General features: G+C 63.0%; 7 non-coding genes across 7 annotated transcripts; all 7 read right to left on the bottom strand.

Moving 5' to 3' along the window:
* Positions 1-1305: 1305 nt before the first annotated feature.
* On the bottom strand, positions 1306-1424 carry LOC142873858 (5S ribosomal RNA). Its single transcript, XR_012921831.1, has one exon. It is a non-coding gene; the product is annotated as a 5S ribosomal RNA (ribosomal RNA).
* Positions 1425-5182: 3758 nt separating this feature from the next.
* Positions 5183-5301, bottom strand: LOC142873856 (5S ribosomal RNA). Its single transcript, XR_012921829.1, has one exon. It is a non-coding gene; the product is annotated as a 5S ribosomal RNA (ribosomal RNA).
* A 3758-nt stretch (positions 5302-9059) lies between these two features.
* Positions 9060-9178, bottom strand: LOC142873855 (5S ribosomal RNA). Its single transcript, XR_012921828.1, has one exon. It is a non-coding gene; the product is annotated as a 5S ribosomal RNA (ribosomal RNA).
* A 3755-nt stretch (positions 9179-12933) lies between these two features.
* LOC142873854 (5S ribosomal RNA) lies at positions 12934-13052 on the bottom strand. The gene has a single exon (XR_012921827.1). It is a non-coding gene; the product is annotated as a 5S ribosomal RNA (ribosomal RNA).
* Positions 13053-16807: 3755 nt separating this feature from the next.
* LOC142873853 (5S ribosomal RNA) lies at positions 16808-16926 on the bottom strand. Its single transcript, XR_012921826.1, has one exon. It is a non-coding gene; the product is annotated as a 5S ribosomal RNA (ribosomal RNA).
* Positions 16927-20694: 3768 nt separating this feature from the next.
* On the bottom strand, positions 20695-20813 carry LOC142873852 (5S ribosomal RNA). The gene has a single exon (XR_012921825.1). It is a non-coding gene; the product is annotated as a 5S ribosomal RNA (ribosomal RNA).
* A 3758-nt stretch (positions 20814-24571) lies between these two features.
* On the bottom strand, positions 24572-24690 carry LOC142873851 (5S ribosomal RNA). Its single transcript, XR_012921824.1, has one exon. It is a non-coding gene; the product is annotated as a 5S ribosomal RNA (ribosomal RNA).
* Between the last annotated feature and the right edge of the window lie 798 nt (positions 24691-25488).

Genomic DNA, 25488 nt, shown 5'->3' with positions numbered 1-25488 from the left:
TTCGGCTGTGAGGAGCAGCGGTGAGAGGGCGCCTCTCGTGTTCTCCTGGCCAGAGCTGGAACCCGTTCCAGGAAGCCGAGTATCCCAAGAATGGACACACGAGCACCACGTGAGCGCGCTCACCAGCAAATTGGTACGAACGGATGGACGCCTAAGTGGACAGAGAGGAATCACCTTCATCGGGTGGGTGTCGGGCGGGCGGGTGGGGGGAGGGGAGGGGCATACACATCCATTAGGCATGGGGTGGGTGCGCACCGACTAGGGGATGGGCGCACTTGAAGCTCTGACCCGAGGGGGGAGGCTTGGAGAGGGCAAGGCACCCGACCTTAACATTGGTACCCCCACAATACGCTGGAACAACATGAGAGGTATATGAATAAGAACACAGGGGGGGCCGGGCGCGGTGGCTCACGCCTGTAATCCTAGCTCTCTGGGAGGCCGAGGCGGGCGGATTGCTCCAGGTCAGGAGTTCGAAACCAGCCTGAGCAAGAGCGAGACCCCGTCTCTACTAAAAATAGAAAGAAATTAATTGGCCAACTAATATATATAGAAAAACACAGCCGGGCGTGGTGGTGCATGCCTGTAGTCCCAACTACTCGGGAGGCTGAGGCAGCAGGATTGCTTGAGCCCGGAGATTGAGGTTGCTGTGAGCTAGGCTGACGCCATGGCACTCACTCTAGCCTGGGCAGCAAAACGAGACTCTGTCTCAAAAAAAAAAAAAAAAGAACACAGGGGGGAGGGCGGCACGGGCAACACATGTCACCTGAATACTTGTACTCCCATCATCTGCTTGAAAAGAGAGAGAAAAGAAAATGCAATCCTAGAGGTAAGAGACACTTTTTAAAAATAATGAATCCGAAGAGAAAAGTAAAAGGAGGCCTGTGGAGCAGGTCTGGGTGTGACTCCGGATCCCCCAACATCAGGTGCCACCACCAAAGATTCCTGCGTGTAGCCCATAGAACCCCAAAAGCAACGGGACGAGTTCTGGTCACATACTCCCTCAAAATGACATCCTGGCCTTCTTCTGGAACTCCCTCCCCTCTCAGACTCTCAAGGTTTCCTCCAGCGTGTCGGTTCCCACAGAGCAGACCTTTGGTCTGAGACCTGACAGTCCAGATGCCACGCATGCTGCCGCGTGGCGGCGGTGTCGCGGCTTGGGACAAGAGGAGGCCCCACGGTGCGGGCTGGGGCGCCAGGCACCGCGCGGGCGCTGAGGGTGGGGGTGACCCCCACCCCGGGCCGCCGCCTCGCTCCCAGAAAGGGGACAGAACAAGAGGCAAGAAAAAAAAAAAAAAAAAAAGCAGCAGCCTGTGGCACCCGGTATTCCCAGGCGGTCTCCCATCCAAGTACTAACCAGGCCCGACCCTGCTTAGCTTCCGAGACCAGACGAGATCGGGGGCGTTCAGGGTGGTGTGGCCCTAGACGGCGGCGGAGGGCGCCCCTGCCCCGCTCGAGAAGCCGAGCCTCTCTGCGCTTCCCCGCCGCCGCCTCCCGCCCCAGGCCCCGCGCCGGGCGGGGCCGGGCCGGCCGGGTCCCGCGGGCTGCCAGGGACGGGGGTGATGGGCGGGGCGGGGCGGGGGGCTGTCTCTCTATACACACACACACACACTCACACTCACTCACACTCACACAAGATGCGCCTCCACGGCTGGACTCGCCAAGGTGGAGCCCTCCCAGCCCCCCTCGTCTCCTCGCCCGGCCTCCTTCACCTACCCGCTGCCCACCCCCAGCGCGTCGCTGCCGCTGACTGCGCACGCGCGGGACGCTCGCCCTTTGACCCCAGCCAGGGGCCGCCCTCCCCCACAACCCCTTTCAGCTGCGCCCCCCCTCGCCCTGTGGGTGGGCTGCCGCCTATTCCCCCGGGCCAGGGCTGGGGCACAGCCAGTGTATGGGGCGTCTCTCTCTGGGGATGTGTCCCATGGGTGGGGTGGGGTGGCGTGGTTTGGGGGGCGCTGAAGAAATCAGTCCCCTCCATCTCCTACCTCTGGAAAACGCCCAAGCCCGTGGAGAACTGCCGGCACCGCTTCGTGGGGGCCGGGACCCTCCTCCGTGTCCTCCTGTGGCCCAGTCCAAGGGGCCTGGGCCTGGCCGGGGCTGCTTTGGACCCCGACCACCCTGGCGTGTGGACTCGCTAAAAATCGGCCATTAGATATTGGATTCCAGCTTCCTGGAGGTCATTTCACTAATGAGTGCACCGGAAAGAGTTTCCTAATCCATCTGTGAGGGTGGCAACTGAAGGAGAATTTTAAAGCTGACAGAATAGGCGAGGGAAGGCATAGGAGATTTCCACACCCAGCAAGGAAGCCTTTCCCGAAATGGAAGAAAGAAACGAGCAAACAGAGACACCGGTAGCCCGCCCGGAAAAGAGTCTGCCCCCGAGAGAAAGCACCCTGACCAGGTTCACCCGTGGGTGGGTGGCGAGCTAGCGGCATTCAGAAGAGCGAGGCCCGCAGTCTGTGCGGAAGACACCTGCACTCGGGTGTGTGTGGCGGCGCGATTCACAAGCAGCTCTAGATGTTAAACCAAGGAGAAGCCAGGGAGTTCCCAACGCCCCAGGTGTCCTCAGCCCACGACTGGCTGCTGTGGGAATGCGAAGCCCGGCTCCTTGTCTCAGAGCGGGGTTCCCAGGAGGATCAGGCTGAAGCTGGGACTTGGCCTCAAAGTGTCCCCTCGCATGGCCACCCCCTTCCCCTTCCTGCTCCTCTACTCCTGGTGCCCCTCCATCCAGGGGCCAGACCTTAAAGAGTCACCGCAAGAGAATCCTGGTCCCAAAGGAGCCTTCTGGGGGACCGGTGCTGAGAGAGGTTGTGGGCATGGCCCGCTGGGGCTCTGCCCGACCCAGGGCTGAGAGATGCCACCTCCCAGCTCTGGGTCCCTGCAGGAAGTGTTGGCAAGCACAGGGCCGGTCCTCGAAAGGCCCAGGTGCAGGGAGCCCAGGCCAAGCAGCCTGTGGAAGAAGCCACTTGCCGTGCCACCCCGGGAACAGGACTGCAGGCCCCGGCCCTTCCCACCTCCTCCTCCTCCTCCTCCTCCTCCCCCCCGCCCCGCCCCCACAGGGCACAGGGCTCAGAGACACCTCAGACTCTTGCTACCCAAAGTGCAAAGGGCATCAGTTGCTCCTCCAACCCCCCCCCCCCCGCCCAGCAGACCACGTTGTCCAGCCAGCCCCCGGGCCTCCCTGGGGTGCCCAGCACAAAAGTGCAGACACCCACCGGACCCTCAGTCTCAGTTTTCGGAGGTTTTTGCCACTCTAAGGACCCGCAGGCCAGCTGGGCCTTCGGGCAGGACAGAGAGCCCCGGAATCCGACGTGGAGAGCTGCGTGTACGTCCCCATCAGGAGGCGGTCCCCACCTCCGCGGCTCTCCCCTTGCGGGGAGCGGCAGCCCAGCCGGCAGCCGCAGGGCCTCAGGGAAGACACCAGGCTGGGCCCCCGCGGCACAGCGGGGGCACGTCCCCCGCACTCACGCGACTTAGGGACGGCTGCTGGAGACTGCTGCGGCCACCCTGCTGCCGGGTTTCTGGAGGGCTTCCTGGAAGCAGCGTCCACACCAAGCCCTTGGAAGGCCCAGGCGACGGAGGAGCCGGTCAGGCAGGGGCCGAGGACGGTGAGAGGCCGGGCGGGAAGGAGCGTGTCAGGCAGGGGCAGAGGACGGTGACCGGCCGGGCGGGGAGGAGCCGGTCAGGCGGGGGCCCAGGACAGTGACGGGCCTGGCCGGGGAGGAGTGCGTCAGGCAGGGGCAGAGGAGACGGGCTGGGTAAGGGTTAGGGTTACAGTTAGGGCACAATTCACAATCCCAAAGACGTGGAAGCGACCCGAGTGCCCATCCATCCAGGAGTGCATCAATAAAATGTGGCGCGTGGACACCACGGAGTGCCATTCGGCTGTGAGGAGCAGCGGTGAGAGGGCGCCTCTCGTGTTCTCCTGGCCAGAGCTGGAACCCGTTCCAGGAAGCCAAGTATCCCAAGAATGGACACACGAGCACCACGTGAGCGCGCTCACCAGCAAATTGGTACGAACGGATGGACGCCTAAGTGGACAGAGAGGAATCACCTTCATCGGGTGGGTGTCGGGCGGGCGGGTGGGGGGAGGGGAGGGGCATACACATCCATTAGGCATGGGGTGGGTGCGCACCGACTGGGGGATGGGCGCACTTGAAGCTCTGACCCGAGGGGGGAGGCTTGGAGAGGGCAAGGCACCCGACCTTAACATTGGTACCCCCACAATACGCTGGAACAACATGAGAGGTATATGAATAAGAACACAGGGGGGGCCGGGCGCGGTGGCTCACGCCTGTAATCCTAGCTCTCTGGGAGGCCGAGGCGGGCGGATTGCTCCAGGTCAGGAGTTCGAAACCAGCCTGAGCAAGAGCGAGACCCCGTCTCTACTAAAAATAGAAAGAAATTAATTGGCCAACTAATATATATAGAAAAACACAGCCGGGCGTGGTGGTGCATGCCTGTAGTCCCAACTACTCGGGAGGCTGAGGCAGCAGGATTGCTTGAGCCCGGAGATTGAGGTTGCTGTGAGCTAGGCTGACGCCATGGCACTCACTCTAGCCTGGGCAGCAAAACGAGACTCTGTCTCAAAAAAAAAAAAAAAAGAACACAGGGGGGAGGGCGGCACGGGCAACACATGTCACCTGAATACTTGTACTCCCATCATCTGCTTGAAAAGAGAGAGAAAAGAAAATGCAATCCTAGAGGTAAGAGACACTTTTTAAAAATAATGAATCCGAAGAGAAAAGTAAAAGGAGGCCTGTGGAGCAGGTCTGGGTGTGACTCCGGATCCCCCAACATCAGGTGCCACCACCAAAGATTCCTGCGTGTAGCCCATAGAACCCCAAAAGCAACGGGACGAGTTCTGGTCACATACTCCCTCAAAATGACATCCTGGCCTTCTTCTGGAACTCCCTCCCCTCTCAGACTCTCAAGGTTTCCTCCAGCGTGTCGGTTCCCACAGAGCAGACCTTTGGTCTGAGACCTGACAGTCCAGATGCCACGCATGCTGCCGCGTGGCGGCGGTGTCGCGGCTTGGGACAAGAGGAGGCCCCACGGTGCGGGCTGGGGCGCCAGGCACCGCGCGGGCGCTGAGGGTGGGGGTGACCCCCACCCCGGGCCGCCGCCTCGCTCCCAGAAAGGGGACAGAACAAGAGGCAAGAAAAAAAAAAAAAAAAAAAGCAGCAGCCTGTGGCACCCGGTATTCCCAGGCGGTCTCCCATCCAAGTACTAACCAGGCCCGACCCTGCTTAGCTTCCGAGACCAGACGAGATCGGGGGCGTTCAGGGTGGTGTGGCCCTAGACGGCGGCGGAGGGCGCCCCTGCCCCGCTCGAGAAGCCGAGCCTCTCTGCGCTTCCCCGCCGCCGCCTCCCGCCCCAGGCCCCGCGCCGGGCGGGGCCGGGCCGGCCGGGTCCCGCGGGCTGCCAGGGACGGGGGTGATGGGCGGGGCGGGGCGGGGGGCTGTCTCTCTATACACACACACACACACTCACACTCACTCACACTCACACAAGATGCGCCTCCACGGCTGGACTCGCCAAGGTGGAGCCCTCCCAGCCCCCCTCGTCTCCTCGCCCGGCCTCCTTCACCTACCCGCTGCCCACCCCCAGCGCGTCGCTGCCGCTGACTGCGCACGCGCGGGACGCTCGCCCTTTGACCCCAGCCAGGGGCCGCCCTCCCCCACAACCCCTTTCAGCTGCGCCCCCCCTCGCCCTGTGGGTGGGCTGCCGCCTATTCCCCCGGGCCAGGGCTGGGGCACAGCCAGTGTATGGGGCGTCTCTCTCTGGGGATGTGTCCCATGGGTGGGGTGGGGTGGCGTGGTTTGGGGGGCGCTGAAGAAATCAGTCCCCTCCATCTCCTACCTCTGGAAAACGCCCAAGCCCGTGGAGAACTGCCGGCACCGCTTCGTGGGGGCCGGGACCCTCCTCCGTGTCCTCCTGTGGCCCAGTCCAAGGGGCCTGGGCCTGGCCGGGGCTGCTTTGGACCCCGACCACCCTGGCGTGTGGACTCGCTAAAAATCGGCCATTAGATATTGGATTCCAGCTTCCTGGAGGTCATTTCACTAATGAGTGCACCGGAAAGAGTTTCCTAATCCATCTGTGAGGGTGGCAACTGAAGGAGAATTTTAAAGCTGACAGAATAGGCGAGGGAAGGCATAGGAGATTTCCACACCCAGCAAGGAAGCCTTTCCCGAAATGGAAGAAAGAAACGAGCAAACAGAGACACCGGTAGCCCGCCCGGAAAAGAGTCTGCCCCCGAGAGAAAGCACCCTGACCAGGTTCACCCGTGGGTGGGTGGCGAGCTAGCGGCATTCAGAAGAGCGAGGCCCGCAGTCTGTGCGGAAGACACCTGCACTCGGGTGTGTGTGGCGGCGCGATTCACAAGCAGCTCTAGATGTTAAACCAAGGAGAAGCCAGGGAGTTCCCAACGCCCCAGGTGTCCTCAGCCCACGACTGGCTGCTGTGGGAATGCGAAGCCCGGCTCCTTGTCTCAGAGCGGGGTTCCCAGGAGGATCAGGCTGAAGCTGGGACTTGGCCTCAAAGTGTCCCCTCGCATGGCCACCCCCTTCCCCTTCCTGCTCCTCTACTCCTGGTGCCCCTCCATCCAGGGGCCAGACCTTAAAGAGTCACCGCAAGAGAATCCTGGTCCCAAAGGAGCCTTCTGGGGGACCGGTGCTGAGAGAGGTTGTGGGCATGGCCCGCTGGGGCTCTGCCCGACCCAGGGCTGAGAGATGCCACCTCCCAGCTCTGGGTCCCTGCAGGAAGTGTTGGCAAGCACAGGGCCGGTCCTCGAAAGGCCCAGGTGCAGGGAGCCCAGGCCAAGCAGCCTGTGGAAGAAGCCACTTGCCGTGCCACCCCGGGAACAGGACTGCAGGCCCCGGCCCTTCCCACCTCCTCCTCCTCCTCCTCCTCCTCCCCCCCGCCCCGCCCCCACAGGGCACAGGGCTCAGAGACACCTCAGACTCTTGCTACCCAAAGTGCAAAGGGCATCAGTTGCTCCTCCAACCCCCCCCCCCCCGCCCAGCAGACCACGTTGTCCAGCCAGCCCCCGGGCCTCCCTGGGGTGCCCAGCACAAAAGTGCAGACACCCACCGGACCCTCAGTCTCAGTTTTCGGAGGTTTTTGCCACTCTAAGGACCCGCAGGCCAGCTGGGCCTTCGGGCAGGACAGAGAGCCCCGGAATCCGACGTGGAGAGCTGCGTGTACGTCCCCATCAGGAGGCGGTCCCCACCTCCGCGGCTCTCCCCTTGCGGGGAGCGGCAGCCCAGCCGGCAGCCGCAGGGCCTCAGGGAAGACACCAGGCTGGGCCCCCGCGGCACAGCGGGGGCACGTCCCCCGCACTCACGCGACTTAGGGACGGCTGCTGGAGACTGCTGCGGCCACCCTGCTGCCGGGTTTCTGGAGGGCTTCCTGGAAGCAGCGTCCACACCAAGCCCTTGGAAGGCCCAGGCGACGGAGGAGCCGGTCAGGCAGGGGCCGAGGACGGTGAGAGGCCGGGCGGGAAGGAGCGTGTCAGGCAGGGGCAGAGGACGGTGACCGGCCGGGCGGGGAGGAGCCGGTCAGGCGGGGGCCCAGGACAGTGACGGGCCTGGCCGGGGAGGAGTGCGTCAGGCAGGGGCAGAGGAGACGGGCTGGGTAAGGGTTAGGGTTACAGTTAGGGCACAATTCACAATCCCAAAGACGTGGAAGCGACCCGAGTGCCCATCCATCCAGGAGTGCATCAATAAAATGTGGCGCGTGGACACCACGGAGTGCCATTCGGCTGTGAGGAGCAGCGGTGAGAGGGCGCCTCTCGTGTTCTCCTGGCCAGAGCTGGAACCCGTTCCAGGAAGCCAAGTATCCCAAGAATGGACACACGAGCACCACGTGAGCGCGCTCACCAGCAAATTGGTACGAACGGATGGACGCCTAAGTGGACAGAGAGGAATCACCTTCATCGGGTGGGTGTCGGGCGGGCGGGTGGGGGGAGGGGAGGGGCATACACATCCATTAGGCATGGGGTGGGTGCGCACCGACTGGGGGATGGGCGCACTTGAAGCTCTGACCCGAGGGGGGAGGCTTGGAGAGGGCAAGGCACCCGACCTTAACATTGGTACCCCCACAATACGCTGGAACAACATGAGAGGTATATGAATAAGAACACAGGGGGGGCCGGGCGCGGTGGCTCACGCCTGTAATCCTAGCTCTCTGGGAGGCCGAGGCGGGCGGATTGCTCCAGGTCAGGAGTTCGAAACCAGCCTGAGCAAGAGCGAGACCCCGTCTCTACTAAAAATAGAAAGAAATTAATTGGCCAACTAATATATATAGAAAAACACAGCCGGGCGTGGTGGTGCATGCCTGTAGTCCCAACTACTCGGGAGGCTGAGGCAGCAGGATTGCTTGAGCCCGGAGATTGAGGTTGCTGTGAGCTAGGCTGACGCCATGGCACTCACTCTAGCCTGGGCAGCAAAACGAGACTCTGTCTCAAAAAAAAAAAAAAAAGAACACAGGGGGGAGGGCGGCACGGGCAACACATGTCACCTGAATACTTGTACTCCCATCATCTGCTTGAAAAGAGAGAGAAAAGAAAATGCAATCCTAGAGGTAAGAGACACTTTTTAAAAATAATGAATCCGAAGAGAAAAGTAAAAGGAGGCCTGTGGAGCAGGTCTGGGTGTGACTCCGGATCCCCCAACATCAGGTGCCACCACCAAAGATTCCTGCGTGTAGCCCATAGAACCCCAAAAGCAACGGGACGAGTTCTGGTCACATACTCCCTCAAAATGACATCCTGGCCTTCTTCTGGAACTCCCTCCCCTCTCAGACTCTCAAGGTTTCCTCCAGCGTGTCGGTTCCCACAGAGCAGACCTTTGGTCTGAGACCTGACAGTCCAGATGCCACGCATGCTGCCGCGTGGCGGCGGTGTCGCGGCTTGGGACAAGAGGAGGCCCCACGGTGCGGGCTGGGGCGCCAGGCACCGCGCGGGCGCTGAGGGTGGGGGTGACCCCCACCCCGGGCCGCCGCCTCGCTCCCAGAAAGGGGACAGAACAAGAGGCAAGAAAAAAAAAAAAAAAAAAAGCAGCAGCCTGTGGCACCCGGTATTCCCAGGCGGTCTCCCATCCAAGTACTAACCAGGCCCGACCCTGCTTAGCTTCCGAGACCAGACGAGATCGGGGGCGTTCAGGGTGGTGTGGCCCTAGACGGCGGCGGAGGGCGCCCCTGCCCCGCTCGAGAAGCCGAGCCTCTCTGCGCTTCCCCGCCGCCGCCTCCCGCCCCAGGCCCCGCGCCGGGCGGGGCCGGGCCGGCCGGGTCCCGCGGGCTGCCAGGGACGGGGGTGATGGGCGGGGCGGGGCGGGGGGCTGTCTCTCTATACACACACACACACACTCACACTCACTCACACTCACACAAGATGCGCCTCCACGGCTGGACTCGCCAAGGTGGAGCCCTCCCAGCCCCCCTCGTCTCCTCGCCCGGCCTCCTTCACCTACCCGCTGCCCACCCCCAGCGCGTCGCTGCCGCTGACTGCGCACGCGCGGGACGCTCGCCCTTTGACCCCAGCCAGGGGCCGCCCTCCCCCACAACCCCTTTCAGCTGCGCCCCCCCTCGCCCTGTGGGTGGGCTGCCGCCTATTCCCCCGGGCCAGGGCTGGGGCACAGCCAGTGTATGGGGCGTCTCTCTCTGGGGATGTGTCCCATGGGTGGGGTGGGGTGGCGTGGTTTGGGGGGCGCTGAAGAAATCAGTCCCCTCCATCTCCTACCTCTGGAAAACGCCCAAGCCCGTGGAGAACTGCCGGCACCGCTTCGTGGGGGCCGGGACCCTCCTCCGTGTCCTCCTGTGGCCCAGTCCAAGGGGCCTGGGCCTGGCCGGGGCTGCTTTGGACCCCGACCACCCTGGCGTGTGGACTCGCTAAAAATCGGCCATTAGATATTGGATTCCAGCTTCCTGGAGGTCATTTCACTAATGAGTGCACCGGAAAGAGTTTCCTAATCCATCTGTGAGGGTGGCAACTGAAGGAGAATTTTAAAGCTGACAGAATAGGCGAGGGAAGGCATAGGAGATTTCCACACCCAGCAAGGAAGCCTTTCCCGAAATGGAAGAAAGAAACGAGCAAACAGAGACACCGGTAGCCCGCCCGGAAAAGAGTCTGCCCCCGAGAGAAAGCACCCTGACCAGGTTCACCCGTGGGTGGGTGGCGAGCTAGCGGCATTCAGAAGAGCGAGGCCCGCAGTCTGTGCGGAAGACACCTGCACTCGGGTGTGTGTGGCGGCGCGATTCACAAGCAGCTCTAGATGTTAAACCAAGGAGAAGCCAGGGAGTTCCCAACGCCCCAGGTGTCCTCAGCCCACGACTGGCTGCTGTGGGAATGCGAAGCCCGGCTCCTTGTCTCAGAGCGGGGTTCCCAGGAGGATCAGGCTGAAGCTGGGACTTGGCCTCAAAGTGTCCCCTCGCATGGCCACCCCCTTCCCCTTCCTGCTCCTCTACTCCTGGTGCCCCTCCATCCAGGGGCCAGACCTTAAAGAGTCACCGCAAGAGAATCCTGGTCCCAAAGGAGCCTTCTGGGGGACCGGTGCTGAGAGAGGTTGTGGGCATGGCCCGCTGGGGCTCTGCCCGACCCAGGGCTGAGAGATGCCACCTCCCAGCTCTGGGTCCCTGCAGGAAGTGTTGGCAAGCACAGGGCCGGTCCTCGAAAGGCCCAGGTGCAGGGAGCCCAGGCCAAGCAGCCTGTGGAAGAAGCCACTTGCCGTGCCACCCCGGGAACAGGACTGCAGGCCCCGGCCCTTCCCACCTCCTCCTCCTCCTCCTCCTCCTCCCCCCCGCCCCGCCCCCACAGGGCACAGGGCTCAGAGACACCTCAGACTCTTGCTACCCAAAGTGCAAAGGGCATCAGTTGCTCCTCCAACCCCCCCCCCCCGCCCAGCAGACCACGTTGTCCAGCCAGCCCCCGGGCCTCCCTGGGGTGCCCAGCACAAAAGTGCAGACACCCACCGGACCCTCAGTCTCAGTTTTCGGAGGTTTTTGCCACTCTAAGGACCCGCAGGCCAGCTGGGCCTTCGGGCAGGACAGAGAGCCCCGGAATCCGACGTGGAGAGCTGCGTGTACGTCCCCATCAGGAGGCGGTCCCCACCTCCGCGGCTCTCCCCTTGCGGGGAGCGGCAGCCCAGCCGGCAGCCGCAGGGCCTCAGGGAAGACACCAGGCTGGGCCCCCGCGGCACAGCGGGGGCACGTCCCCCGCACTCACGCGACTTAGGGACGGCTGCTGGAGACTGCTGCGGCCACCCTGCTGCCGGGTTTCTGGAGGGCTTCCTGGAAGCAGCGTCCACACCAAGCCCTTGGAAGGCCCAGGCGACGGAGGAGCCGGTCAGGCAGGGGCCGAGGACGGTGAGAGGCCGGGCGGGAAGGAGCGTGTCAGGCAGGGGCAGAGGACGGTGACCGGCCGGGCGGGGAGGAGCCGGTCAGGCGGGGGCCCAGGACAGTGACGGGCCTGGCCGGGGAGGAGTGCGTCAGGCAGGGGCAGAGGAGACGGGCTGGGTAAGGGTTAGGGTTACAGTTAGGGCACAATTCACAATCCCAAAGACGTGGAAGCGACCCGAGTGCCCATCCATCCAGGAGTGCATCAATAAAATGTGGCGCGTGGACACCACGGAGTGCCATTCGGCTGTGAGGAGCAGCGGTGAGAGGGCGCCTCTCGTGTTCTCCTGGCCAGAGCTGGAACCCGTTCCAGGAAGCCAAGTATCCCAAGAATGGACACACGAGCACCACGTGAGCGCGCTCACCAGCAAATTGGTACGAACGGATGGACGCCTAAGTGGACAGAGAGGAATCACCTTCATCGGGTGGGTGTCGGGCGGGCGGGTGGGGGGAGGGGAGGGGCATACACATCCATTAGGCATGGGGTGGGTGCGCACCGACTAGGGGATGGGCGCACTTGAAGCTCTGACCCGAGGGGGGAGGCTTGGAGAGGGCAAGGCACCCGACCTTAACATTGGTACCCCCACAATACGCTGGAACAACATGAGAGGTATATGAATAAGAACACAGGGGGGGCCGGGCGCGGTGGCTCACGCCTGTAATCCTAGCTCTCTGGGAGGCCGAGGCGGGCGGATTGCTCCAGGTCAGGAGTTCGAAACCAGCCTGAGCAAGAGCGAGACCCCGTCTCTACTAAAAATAGAAAGAAATTAATTGGCCAACTAATATATATAGAAAAACACAGCCGGGCGTGGTGGTGCATGCCTGTAGTCCCAACTACTCGGGAGGCTGAGGCAGCAGGATTGCTTGAGCCCGGAGATTGAGGTTGCTGTGAGCTAGGCTGACGCCATGGCACTCACTCTAGCCTGGGCAGCAAAACGAGACTCTGTCTCAAAAAAAAAAAAAAAAGAACACAGGGGGGAGGGCGGCACGGGCAACACATGTCACCTGAATACTTGTACTCCCATCATCTGCTTGAAAAGAGAGAGAAAAGAAAATGCAATCCTAGAGGTAAGAGACACTTTTTAAAAATAATGAATCCGAAGAGAAAAGTAAAAGGAGGCCTGTGGAGCAGGTCTGGGTGTGACTCCGGATCCCCCAACATCAGGTGCCACCACCAAAGATTCCTGCGTGTAGCCCATAGAACCCCAAAAGCAACGGGACGAGTTCTGGTCACATACTCCCTCAAAATGACATCCTGGCCTTCTTCTGGAACTCCCTCCCCTCTCAGACTCTCAAGGTTTCCTCCAGCGTGTCGGTTCCCACAGAGCAGACCTTTGGTCTGAGACCTGACAGTCCAGATGCCACGCATGCTGCCGCGTGGCGGCGGTGTCGCGGCTTGGGACAAGAGGAGGCCCCACGGTGCGGGCTGGGGCGCCAGGCACCGCGCGGGCGCTGAGGGTGGGGGTGACCCCCACCCCGGGCCGCCGCCTCGCTCCCAGAAAGGGGACAGAACAAGAGGCAAGAAAAAAAAAAAAAAAAAGCAGCAGCCTGTGGCACCCGGTATTCCCAGGCGGTCTCCCATCCAAGTACTAACCAGGCCCGACCCTGCTTAGCTTCCGAGACCAGACGAGATCGGGGGCGTTCAGGGTGGTGTGGCCCTAGACGGCGGCGGAGGGCGCCCCTGCCCCGCTCGAGAAGCCGAGCCTCTCTGCGCTTCCCCGCCGCCGCCTCCCGCCCCAGGCCCCGCGCCGGGCGGGGCCGGGCCGGCCGGGTCCCGCGGGCTGCCAGGGACGGGGGTGATGGGCGGGGCGGGGCGGGGGGCTGTCTCTCTATACACACACACACACACTCACACTCACTCACACTCACACAAGATGCGCCTCCACGGCTGGACTCGCCAAGGTGGAGCCCTCCCAGCCCCCCTCGTCTCCTCGCCCGGCCTCCTTCACCTACCCGCTGCCCACCCCCAGCGCGTCGCTGCCGCTGACTGCGCACGCGCGGGACGCTCGCCCTTTGACCCCAGCCAGGGGCCGCCCTCCCCCACAACCCCTTTCAGCTGCGCCCCCCCTCGCCCTGTGGGTGGGCTGCCGCCTATTCCCCCGGGCCAGGGCTGGGGCACAGCCAGTGTATGGGGCGTCTCTCTCTGGGGATGTGTCCCATGGGTGGGGTGGGGTGGCGTGGTTTGGGGGGCGCTGAAGAAATCAGTCCCCTCCATCTCCTACCTCTGGAAAACGCCCAAGCCCGTGGAGAACTGCCGGCACCGCTTCGTGGGGGCCGGGACCCTCCTCCGTGTCCTCCTGTGGCCCAGTCCAAGGGGCCTGGGCCTGGCCGGGGCTGCTTTGGACCCCGACCACCCTGGCGTGTGGACTCGCTAAAAATCGGCCATTAGATATTGGATTCCAGCTTCCTGGAGGTCATTTCACTAATGAGTGCACCGGAAAGAGTTTCCTAATCCATCTGTGAGGGTGGCAACTGAAGGAGAATTTTAAAGCTGACAGAATAGGCGAGGGAAGGCATAGGAGATTTCCACACCCAGCAAGGAAGCCTTTCCCGAAATGGAAGAAAGAAACGAGCAAACAGAGACACCGGTAGCCCGCCCGGAAAAGAGTCTGCCCCCGAGAGAAAGCACCCTGACCAGGTTCACCCGTGGGTGGGTGGCGAGCTAGCGGCATTCAGAAGAGCGAGGCCCGCAGTCTGTGCGGAAGACACCTGCACTCGGGTGTGTGTGGCGGCGCGATTCACAAGCAGCTCTAGATGTTAAACCAAGGAGAAGCCAGGGAGTTCCCAACGCCCCAGGTGTCCTCAGCCCACGACTGGCTGCTGTGGGAATGCGAAGCCCGGCTCCTTGTCTCAGAGCGGGGTTCCCAGGAGGATCAGGCTGAAGCTGGGACTTGGCCTCAAAGTGTCCCCTCGCATGGCCACCCCCTTCCCCTTCCTGCTCCTCTACTCCTGGTGCCCCTCCATCCAGGGGCCAGACCTTAAAGAGTCACCGCAAGAGAATCCTGGTCCCAAAGGAGCCTTCTGGGGGACCGGTGCTGAGAGAGGTTGTGGGCATGGCCCGCTGGGGCTCTGCCCGACCCAGGGCTGAGAGATGCCACCTCCCAGCTCTGGGTCCCTGCAGGAAGTGTTGGCAAGCACAGGGCCGGTCCTCGAAAGGCCCAGGTGCAGGGAGCCCAGGCCAAGCAGCCTGTGGAAGAAGCCACTTGCCGTGCCACCCCGGGAACAGGACTGCAGGCCCCGGCCCTTCCCACCTCCTCCTCCTCCTCCTCCTCCTCCCCCCCGCCCCGCCCCCACAGGGCACAGGGCTCAGAGACACCTCAGACTCTTGCTACCCAAAGTGCAAAGGGCATCAGTTGCTCCTCCAACCCCCCCCCCCCGCCCAGCAGACCACGTTGTCCAGCCAGCCCCCGGGCCTCCCTGGGGTGCCCAGCACAAAAGTGCAGACACCCACCGGACCCTCAGTCTCAGTTTTCGGAGGTTTTTGCCACTCTAAGGACCCGCAGGCCAGCTGGGCCTTCGGGCAGGACAGAGAGCCCCGGAATCCGACGTGGAGAGCTGCGTGTACGTCCCCATCAGGAGGCGGTCCCCACCTCCGCGGCTCTCCCCTTGCGGGGAGCGGCAGCCCAGCCGGCAGCCGCAGGGCCTCAGGGAAGACACCAGGCTGGGCCCCCGCGGCACAGCGGGGGCACGTCCCCCGCACTCACGCGACTTAGGGACGGCTGCTGGAGACTGCTGCGGCCACCCTGCTGCCGGGTTTCTGGAGGGCTTCCTGGAAGCAGCGTCCACACCAAGCCCTTGGAAGGCCCAGGCGACGGAGGAGCCGGTCAGGCAGGGGCCGAGGACGGTGAGAGGCCGGGCGGGAAGGAGCGTGTCAGGCAGGGGCAGAGGACGGTGACCGGCCGGGCGGGGAGGAGCCGGTCAGGCGGGGGCCCAGGACAGTGACGGGCCTGGCCGGGGAGGAGTGCGTCAGGCAGGGGCAGAGGAGACGGGCTGGGTAAGGGTTAGGGTTACAGTTAGGGCACAATTCACAATCCCAAAGACGTGGAAGCGACCCGAGTGCCCATCCATCCAGGAGTGCATCAATAAAATGTGGCGCGTGGACACCACGGAGTGCCATTCGGCTGTGAGGAGCAGCGGTGAGAGGGCGCCTCTCGTGTTCTCCTGGCCAGAGCTGGAACCCGTTCCAGGAAGCCAAGTATCCCAAGAATGGACACACGAGCACCACGTGAGCGCGCTCACCAGCAAATTGGTACGAACGGATGGACGCCTAAGTGGACAGAGAGGAATCACCTTCATCGGGTGGGTGTCGGGCGGGCGGGTGGGGGGAGGGGAGGGGCATACACATCCATTAGGCATGGGGTGGGTGCGCACCGACTAGGGGATGGGCGCACTTGAAGCTCTGACCCGAGGGGGGAGGCTTGGAGAGGGCAAGGCACCCGACCTTAACATTGGTACCCCCACAATACGCTGGAACAACATGAGAGGTATATGAATAAGAACACAGGGGGGGCCGGGCGCGGTGGCTCACGCCTGTAATCCTAGCTCTCTGGGAGGCCGAGGCGGGCGGATTGCTCCAGGTCAGGAGTTCGAAACCAGCCTGAGCAAGAGCGAGACCCCGTCTCTACTAAAAATAGAAAGAAATTAATTGGCCAACTAATATATATAGAAAAACACAGCCGGGCGTGGTGGTGCATGCCTGTAGTCCCAACTACTCGGGAGGCTGAGGCAGCAGGATTGCTTGAGCCCGGAGATTGAGGTTGCTGTGAGCTAGGCTGACGCCATGGCACTCACTCTAGCCTGGGCAGCAAAACGAGACTCTGTCTCAAAAAAAAAAAAAAAAGAACACAGGGGGGAGGGCGGCACGGGCAACACATGTCACCTGAATACTTGTACTCCCATCATCTGCTTGAAAAGAGAGAGAAAAGAAAATGCAATCCTAGAGGTAAGAGACACTTTTTAAAAATAATGAATCCGAAGAGAAAAGTAAAAGGAGGCCTGTGGAGCAGGTCTGGGTGTGACTCCGGATCCCCCAACATCAGGTGCCACCACCAAAGATTCCTGCGTGTAGCCCATAGAACCCCAAAAGCAACGGGACGAGTTCTGGTCACATACTCCCTCAAAATGACATCCTGGCCTTCTTCTGGAACTCCCTCCCCTCTCAGACTCTCAAGGTTTCCTCCAGCGTGTCGGTTCCCACAGAGCAGACCTTTGGTCTGAGACCTGACAGTCCAGATGCCACGCATGCTGCCGCGTGGCGGCGGTGTCGCGGCTTGGGACAAGAGGAGGCCCCACGGTGCGGGCTGGGGCGCCAGGCACCGCGCGGGCGCTGAGGGTGGGGGTGACCCCCACCCCGGGCCGCCGCCTCGCTCCCAGAAAGGGGACAGAACAAGAGGCAAGAAAAAAAAAAAAAAAAAGCAGCAGCCTGTGGCACCCGGTATTCCCAGGCGGTCTCCCATCCAAGTACTAACCAGGCCCGACCCTGCTTAGCTTCCGAGACCAGACGAGATCGGGGGCGTTCAGGGTGGTGTGGCCCTAGACGGCGGCGGAGGGCGCCCCTGCCCCGCTCGAGAAGCCGAGCCTCTCTGCGCTTCCCCGCCGCCGCCTCCCGCCCCAGGCCCCGCGCCGGGCGGGGCCGGGCCGGCCGGGTCCCGCGGGCTGCCAGGGACGGGGGTGATGGGCGGGGCGGGGCGGGGGGCTGTCTCTCTATACACACACACACACACTCACACTCACTCACACTCACACAAGATGCGCCTCCACGGCTGGACTCGCCAAGGTGGAGCCCTCCCAGCCCCCCTCGTCTCCTCGCCCGGCCTCCTTCACCTACCCGCTGCCCACCCCCAGCGCGTCGCTGCCGCTGACTGCGCACGCGCGGGACGCTCGCCCTTTGACCCCAGCCAGGGGCCGCCCTCCCCCACAACCCCTTTCAGCTGCGCCCCCCCTCGCCCTGTGGGTGGGCTGCCGCCTATTCCCCCGGGCCAGGGCTGGGGCACAGCCAGTGTATGGGGCGTCTCTCTCTGGGGATGTGTCCCATGGGTGGGGTGGGGTGGCGTGGTTTGGGGGGCGCTGAAGAAATCAGTCCCCTCCATCTCCTACCTCTGGAAAACGCCCAAGCCCGTGGAGAACTGCCGGCACCGCTTCGTGGGGGCCGGGACCCTCCTCCGTGTCCTCCTGTGGCCCAGTCCAAGGGGCCTGGGCCTGGCCGGGGCTGCTTTGGACCCCGACCACCCTGGCGTGTGGACTCGCTAAAAATCGGCCATTAGATATTGGATTCCAGCTTCCTGGAGGTCATTTCACTAATGAGTGCACCGGAAAGAGTTTCCTAATCCATCTGTGAGGGTGGCAACTGAAGGAGAATTTTAAAGCTGACAGAATAGGCGAGGGAAGGCATAGGAGATTTCCACACCCAGCAAGGAAGACTTTCCCGAAATGGAAGAAAGAAACGAGCAAACAGAGACACCGGTAGCCCGCCCGGAAAAGAGTCTGCCCCTGAGAGAAAGCACCCTGACCAGGTTCACCCGTGGGTGGGTGGCGAGCTAGCGGCATTCAGAAGAGCGAGGCCCGCAGTCTGTGCGGAAGACACCTGCACTCGGGTGTGTGTGGCGGCGCGATTCACAAGCAGCTCTAGATGTTAAACCAAGGAGAAGCCAGGGAGTTCCCAACGCCCCAGGTGTCCTCAGCCCACGACTGGCTGCTGTGGGAATGCGAAGCCCGGCTCCTTGTCTCAGAGCGGGGTTCCCAGGAGGATCAGGCTGAAGCTGGGACTTGGCCTCAAAGTGTCCCCTCGCATGGCCACCCCCTTCCCCTTCCTGCTCCTCTACTCCTGGTGCCCCTCCATCCAGGGGCCAGACCTTAAAGAGTCACCGCAAGAGAATCCTGGTCCCAAAGGAGCCTTCTGGGGGACCGGTGCTGAGAGAGGTTGTGGGCATGGCCCGCTGGGGCTCTGCCCGACCCAGGGCTGAGAGATGCCACCTCCCAGCTCTGGGTCCCTGCAGGAAGTGTTGGCAAGCACAGGGCCGGTCCTCCAAAGGCCCAGGTGCAGGGAGCCCAGGCCAAGCAGCCTGTGGAAGAAGCCACTTGCCGTGCCACCCCGGGAACAGGACTGCAGGCCCCGGCCCTTCCCACCTCCTCCTCCTCCTCCTCCTCCTCCCCCCCGCCCCGCCCCCACAGGGCACAGGGCTCAGAGACACCTCAGACTCTTGCTACCCAAAGTGCAAAGGGCATCAGTTGCTCCTCCAACCCCCCCCCCCCCCCCCCCCCCGCCCAGCAGACCACGTTGTCCAGCCAGCCCCCGGGCCTCCCTGGGGTGCCCAGCACAAAAGTGCAGACACCCACCGGACCCTCAGTCTCAGTTTTCGGAGGTTTTTGCCACTCTAAGGACCCGCAGGCCAGCTGGGCCTTCGGGCAGGACAGAGAGCCCCGGAATCCGACGTGGAGAGCTGCGTGTACGTCCCCATCAGGAGGCGGTCCCCACCTCCGCGGCTCTCCCCTTGCGGGGAGCGGCAGCCCAGCCGGCAGCCGCAGGGCCTCAGGGAAGACACCAGGCTGGGCCCCCGCGGCACAGCGGGGGCACGTCCCCCGCACTCACGCGACTTAGGGACGGCTGCTGGAGACTGCTGCGGCCACCCTGCTGCCGGGTTTCCGGAGGGCTTCCTGGAAGCAGCGTCCACACCAAGCCCTTGGAAGGCCCAGGCGACGGAGGAGCCGGTCAGGCAGGGGCCGAGGACGGTGAGAGGCCGGGCGGGAAGGAGCGTGTCAGGCAGGGGCAGAGGACGGTGACCGGCCGGGCGGGGAGGAGCCGGTCAGGCGGGGGCCCAGGACAGTGACGGGCCTGGCCGGGGAGGAGTGCGTCAGGCAGGGGCAGAGGAGACGGGCTGGGTAAGGGTTAGGGTTACAGTTAGGGCACAATTCACAATCCCAAAGACGTGGAAGCGACCCGAGTGCCCATCCATCCAGGAGTGCATCAATAAAATGTGGCGCGTGGACACCACGGAGTGCCATTCGGCTGTGAGGAGCAGCGGTGAGAGGGCGCCTCTCGTGTTCTCCTGGCCAGAGCTGGAACCCGTTCCAGGAAGCCAAGTATCCCAAGAATGGACACACGAGCACCACGTGAGCGCGCTCACCAGCAAATTGGTACGAACGGATGGACGCCTAAGTGGACAGAGAGGAATCACCTTCATCGGGTGGGTGTCGGGCGGGCGGGTGGGGGGAGGGGAGGGGCATACACATCCATTAGGCATGGGGTGGGTGCGCACCGACTGGGGGATGGGCGCACTTGAAGCTCTGACCCGAGGGGGGAGGCTTGGAGAGGGCAAGGCACCCGACCTTAACATTGGTACCCCCACAATACGCTGGAACAACATGAGAGGTATATGAATAAGAACACAGGGGGGGCCGGGCGCGGTGGCTCACGCCTGTAATCCTAGCTCTCTGGGAGGCCGAGGCGGGCGGATTGCTCCAGGTCAGGAGTTCGAAACCAGCCTGAGCAAGAGCGAGACCCCGTCTCTACTAAAAATAGAAAGAAATTAATTGGCCAACTAATATATATAGAAAAACACAGCCGGGCGTGGTGGTGCATGCCTGTAGTCCCAACTACTCGGGAGGCTGAGGCAGCAGGATTGCTTGAGCCCGGAGATTGAGGTTGCTGTGAGCTAGGCTGACGCCATGGCACTCACTCTAGCCTGGGCAGCAAAACGAGACTCTGTCTCAAAAAAAAAAAAAAAAGAACACAGGGGGGAGGGCGGCACGGGCAACACATGTCACCTGAATACTTGTACTCCCATCATCTGCTTGAAAAGAGAGAGAAAAGAAAATGCAATCCTAGAGGTAAGAGACACTTTTTAAAAATAATGAATCCGAAGAGAAAAGTAAAAGGAGGCCTGTGGAGCAGGTCTGGGTGTGACTCCGGATCCCCCAACATCAGGTGCCACCACCAAAGATTCCTGCGTGTAGCCCATAGAACCCCAAAAGCAACGGGACGAGTTCTGGTCACATACTCCCTCAAAATGACATCCTGGCCTTCTTCTGGAACTCCCTCCCCTCTCAGACTCTCAAGGTTTCCTCCAGCGTGTCGGTTCCCACAGAGCAGACCTTTGGTCTGAGACCTGACAGTCCAGATGCCACGCATGCTGCCGCGTGGCGGCGGTGTCGCGGCTTGGGACAAGAGGAGGCCCCACGGTGCGGGCTGGGGCGCCAGGCACCGCGCGGGCGCTGAGGGTGGGGGTGACCCCCACCCCGGGCCGCCGCCTCGCTCCCAGAAAGGGGACAGAACAAGAGGCAAGAAAAAAAAAAAAAAAAAAAAGCAGCAGCCTGTGGCACCCGGTATTCCCAGGCGGTCTCCCATCCAAGTACTAACCAGGCCCGACCCTGCTTAGCTTCCGAGACCAGACGAGATCGGGGGCGTTCAGGGTGGTGTGGCCCTAGACGGCGGCGGAGGGCGCCCCTGCCCCGCTCGAGAAGCCGAGCCTCTCTGCGCTTCCCCGCCGCCGCCTCCCGCCCCAGGCCCCGCGCCGGGCGGGGCCGGGCCGGCCGGGTCCCGCGGGCTGCCAGGGACGGGGGTGATGGGCGGGGCGGGGCGGGGGGCTGTCTCTCTATACACACACACACACACTCACACTCACTCACACTCACACAAGATGCGCCTCCACGGCTGGACTCGCCAAGGTGGAGCCCTCCCAGCCCCCCTCGTCTCCTCGCCCGGCCTCCTTCACCTACCCGCTGCCCACCCCCAGCGCGTCGCTGCCGCTGACTGCGCACGCGCGGGACGCTCGCCCTTTGACCCCAGCCAGGGGCCGCCCTCCCCCACAACCCCTTTCAGCTGCGCCCCCCCTCGCCCTGTGGGTGGGCTGCCGCCTATTCCCCCGGGCCAGGGCTGGGGCACAGCCAGTGTATGGGGCGTGTCTCTCTGGGGATGTGTCCCATGGGTGGGGTGGGGTGGCGTGGTTTGGGGGGCGCTGAAGAAATCAGTCCCCTCCATCTCCTACCTCTGGAAAACGCCCAAGCCCGTGGAGAACTGCCGGCACCGCTTCGTGGGGGCCGGGACCCTCCTCCGTGTCCTCCTGTGGCCCAGTCCAAGGGGCCTGGGCCTGGCCGGGGCTGCTTTGGACCCCGACCACCCTGGCGTGTGGACTCGCTAAAAATCGGCCATTAGATATTGGATTCCAGCTTCCTGGAGGTCATTTCACTAATGAGTGCACCGGAAAGAGTTTCCTAATCCATCTGTGAGGGTGGCAACTGAAGGAGAATTTTAAAGCTGACAGAATAGGCGAGGGAAGGCATAGGAGATTTCCACACCCAGCAAGGAAGACTTTCCCGAAATGGAAGAAAGAAACGAGCAAACAGAGACACCGGTAGCCCGCCCGGAAAAGAGTCTGCCCCTGAGAGAAAGCACCCTGACCAGGTTCACCCGTGGGTGGGTGGCGAGCTAGCGGCATTCAGAAGAGCGAGGCCCGCAGTCTGTGCGGAAGACACCTGCACTCGGGTGTGTGTGGCGGCGCGATTCCCAAGCAGCTCTAGATGTTAAACTAATGAGGAGAAGCCAGGGAGTTCCCAACGCCCCAGGTGTCCTCAGCCCACGACTGGCTGCTGTGGGAATGCGAAGCCCGGCTCCTTGTCTCAGAGCGGGGTTCCCAGGAGGATCAGGCTGAAGCTGGGACTTGGCCTCAAAGTGTCCCCTCGCATGGCCACCCCCTTCCCCTTCCTGCTCCTCTACTCCTGGTGCCCCTCCATCCAGGGGCCAGACCTTAAAGAGTCACCGCAAGAGAATCCTGGTCCCAAAGGAGCCTTCTGGGGGACCGGTGCTGAGAGAGGTTGTGGGCATGGCCCGCTGGGGCTCTGCCCGACCCAGGGCTGAGAGATGCCACCTCCCAGCTCTGGGTCCCTGCAGGAAGTGTTGGCAAGCACAGGGCCGGTCCTCGAAAGGCCCAGGTGCAGGGAGCCCAGGCCAAGCAGCCTGTGGAAGAAGCCACTTGCCGTGCCACCCCGGGAACAGGACTGCAGGCCCCGGCCCTTCCCACCTCCTCCTCCTCCTCCTCCTCCTCCCCCCCGCCCCGCCCCCACAGGGCACAGGGCTCAGAGACACCTCAGACTCTTGCTACCCAAAGTGCAAAGGGCATCAGTTGCTCCTCCAACCCCCCCCCCCCCGCCCAGCAGACCACGTTGTCCAGCCAGCCCCCGGGCCTCCCTGGGGTGCCCAGCACAAAAGTGCAGACACCCACCGGACCCTCAGTCTCAGTTTTCGGAGGTTTTTGCCACTCTAAGGACCCGCAGGCCAGCTGGGCCTTCGGGCAGGACAGAGAGCCCCGGAATCCGACGTGGAGAGCTGCGTGTACGTCCCCATCAGGAGGCGGTCCCCACCTCCGCGGCTCTCCCCTTGCGGGGAGCGGCAGCCCAGCCGGCAGCCGCAGGGCCTCAGGGAAGACACCAGGCTGGGCCCCCGCGGCACAGCGGGGGCACGTCCCCCGCACTCACGCGACTTAGGGACGGCTGCTGGAGACTGCTGCGGCCACCCTGCTGCCGGGTTTCCGGAGGGCTTCCTGGAAGCAGCGTCCACACCAAGCCCTTGGAAGGCCCAGGCGACGGAGGAGCCGGTCAGGCAGGGGCCGAGGACGGTGAGAGGCCGGGCGGGAAGGAGCGTGTCAGGCAGGGGCAGAGGACGGTGACCGGCCGGGCGGGGAGGAGCCGGTCAGGCGGGGGCCCAGGACAGTGACGGGCCTGGCCGGGGAGGAGTGCGTCAGGCAGGGGCAGAGGAGACGGGCTGGGTAAGGGTTAGGGTTACAGTTAGGGCACAATTCACAATCCCAAAGACGTGGAAGCGACCCGAGTGCCCATCCATCCAGGAGTGCATCAATAAAATGTGGCGCGTGGACACCACGGAGTGCCATTCGGCTGTGAGGAGCAGCGGTGAGAGGGCGCCTCTCGTGTTCTCCTGGCCAGAGCTGGAACCCGTTCCAGTAAGCCAAGTATCCCAAGAATGAACACACGAGCACCACGTGAGCGCGCTCACCAGCAAATTGGTACGAACGGATGGACGCCTAAGTGGACAGAGAGGAATCACCTTCATCGGGTGGGTGTTGGGCGGGCGGGTGGGGGGAGGGGAGGGGCATACACATCCATTAGGCATGGGGTGGGTGCGCACCGACTGGGGGATGGGCGCACTTGAAGCTCTGACCCGAGGGGGGAGGCTTGGAGAGGGCAAGGCACCCGACCTTAACATTGGTACCCCCACAATACGCTGGAACAACATGAGAGGTATATGAATAAGAACACAGGGGGGGCCGGGCGCGGTGGCTCACGCCTGTAATCCTAGCTCTCTGGGAGGCCGAGGCGGGCGGATTGCTCCAGGTCAGGAGTTCGAAACCAGCCTGAGCAAGAGCGAGACCCCGTCTCTACTAAAAATAGAAAGAAATTAATTGGCCAACTAATATATATAGAAAAACACAGCCGGGCGTGGTGGTGCATGCCTGTAGTCCCAACTACTCGGGAGGCTGAGGCAGCAGGATTGCTTGAGCCCGGAGATTGAGGTTGCTGTGAGCTAGGCTGACGCCATGGCACTCACTCTAGCCTGGGCAGCAAAACGAGACTCTGTCTCAAAAAAAAAAAAAAAAGAACACAGGGGGGAGGGCGGCACGGGCAACACATGTCACCTGAATACTTGTACTCCCATCATCTGCTTGAAAAGAGAGAGAAAAGAAAATGCAATCCTAGAGGTAAGAGACACTTTTTAAAAATAATGAATCCGAAGAGAAAAGTAAAAGGAGGCCTGTGGAGCAGGTCTGGGTGTGACTCCGGATCCCCCAACATCAGGTGCCACCACCAAAGATTCCTGCGTGTAGCCCATAGAACCCCAAAAGCAACGGGACGAGTTCTGGTCACATACTCCCTCAAAATGACATCCTGGCCTTCTTCTGGAACTCCCTCCCCTCTCAGACTCTCAAGGTTTCCTCCAGTGTGTCGGTTCCCACAGAGCAGACCTTTGGTCTGAGACCTGACAGTCCAGATGCCACGCATGCTGCCGCGTGGCGGCGGTGTCGCGGCTTGGGACAAGAGGAGGCCCCACGGTGCGGGCTGGGGCGCCAGGCACCGCGCGGGCGCTGAGGGTGGGGGTGACCCCCACCCCGGGCCGCCGCCTCGCTCCAAGAAAGGGGACAGAACAAGAGGCAAGAAAAAAAAAAAAAAAAGCAGCAGCCTGTGGCACCCGGTATTCCCAGGCGGTCTCCCATCCAAGTACTAACCAGGCCCGACCCTGCTTAGCTTCCGAGACCAGACGAGATCGGGGGCGTTCAGGGTGGTGTGGCCCTAGACGGCGGCGGAGGGCGCCCCTGCCCCGCTCGAGAAGCCGAGCCTCTCTGGGCTTCCCCGCCGCCGCCTCCCGCCCCAGGCCCCGCGCCGGGCGGGGCCGGGCCGGCCGGGTCCCGCGGGCTCCCAGGGACGGGGGTGATGGGCGGGGCGGGGCGGGGCGGGGTGGGGGGCTGTCTCTCTATACACACACACACACACTCACACTCACTCACACTCACACAAGATGCGCCTCCACGGCTGGACTCGCCAAGGTGGAGCCCTCCCAGCCCCCCTCGTCTCCTCGCCCGGCCTCCTTCACCTACCCGCTGCCCACCCCCAGCGCGTCGCTGCCGCTGACTGCGCACGCGCGGGACGCTCGCCCTTTGACCCCAGCCAGGGGCCGCCCTCCCCCACAACCCCTTTCAGCTGCGCCCCCCCCTCGCCCTGTGGGTGGGCTGCCGCCTATTCCCCCGGGCCAGGGCTGGGGCACAGCCAGTGTATGGGGCGTCTCTCTCTGGGGATGTGTCCCATGGGTGGGGTGGGGTGGCGTGGTTTGGGGGGCGCTGAAGAAATCAGTCCCCTCCATCTCCTACCTCTGGAAAACGCCCAAGCCCGTGGAGAACTGCCGGCACCTCTTCGTGGGGGCCGGGACCCTCCTCCGTGTCCTCCTGTGGCCCAGTCCAAGGGGCCTGGGCCTGGCCGGGGCTGCTTTGGACCCCGACCACCCTGGCGTGTGGACTCGCTAAAAATCAGCTATTAGATATTGGATTCCAGCTTCCTGGAGGTCATTTCACTAATGAGTGCACCGGAAAGAGTTTCCTA

Source organism: Microcebus murinus, chromosome 11 (assembly GCF_040939455.1).
Source record: "Microcebus murinus isolate Inina chromosome 11, M.murinus_Inina_mat1.0, whole genome shotgun sequence".
Classification (NCBI taxonomy): domain Eukaryota; kingdom Metazoa; phylum Chordata; class Mammalia; order Primates; family Cheirogaleidae; genus Microcebus; species Microcebus murinus.
This window is presented reverse-complemented; position numbering and strand designations above follow the sequence as displayed.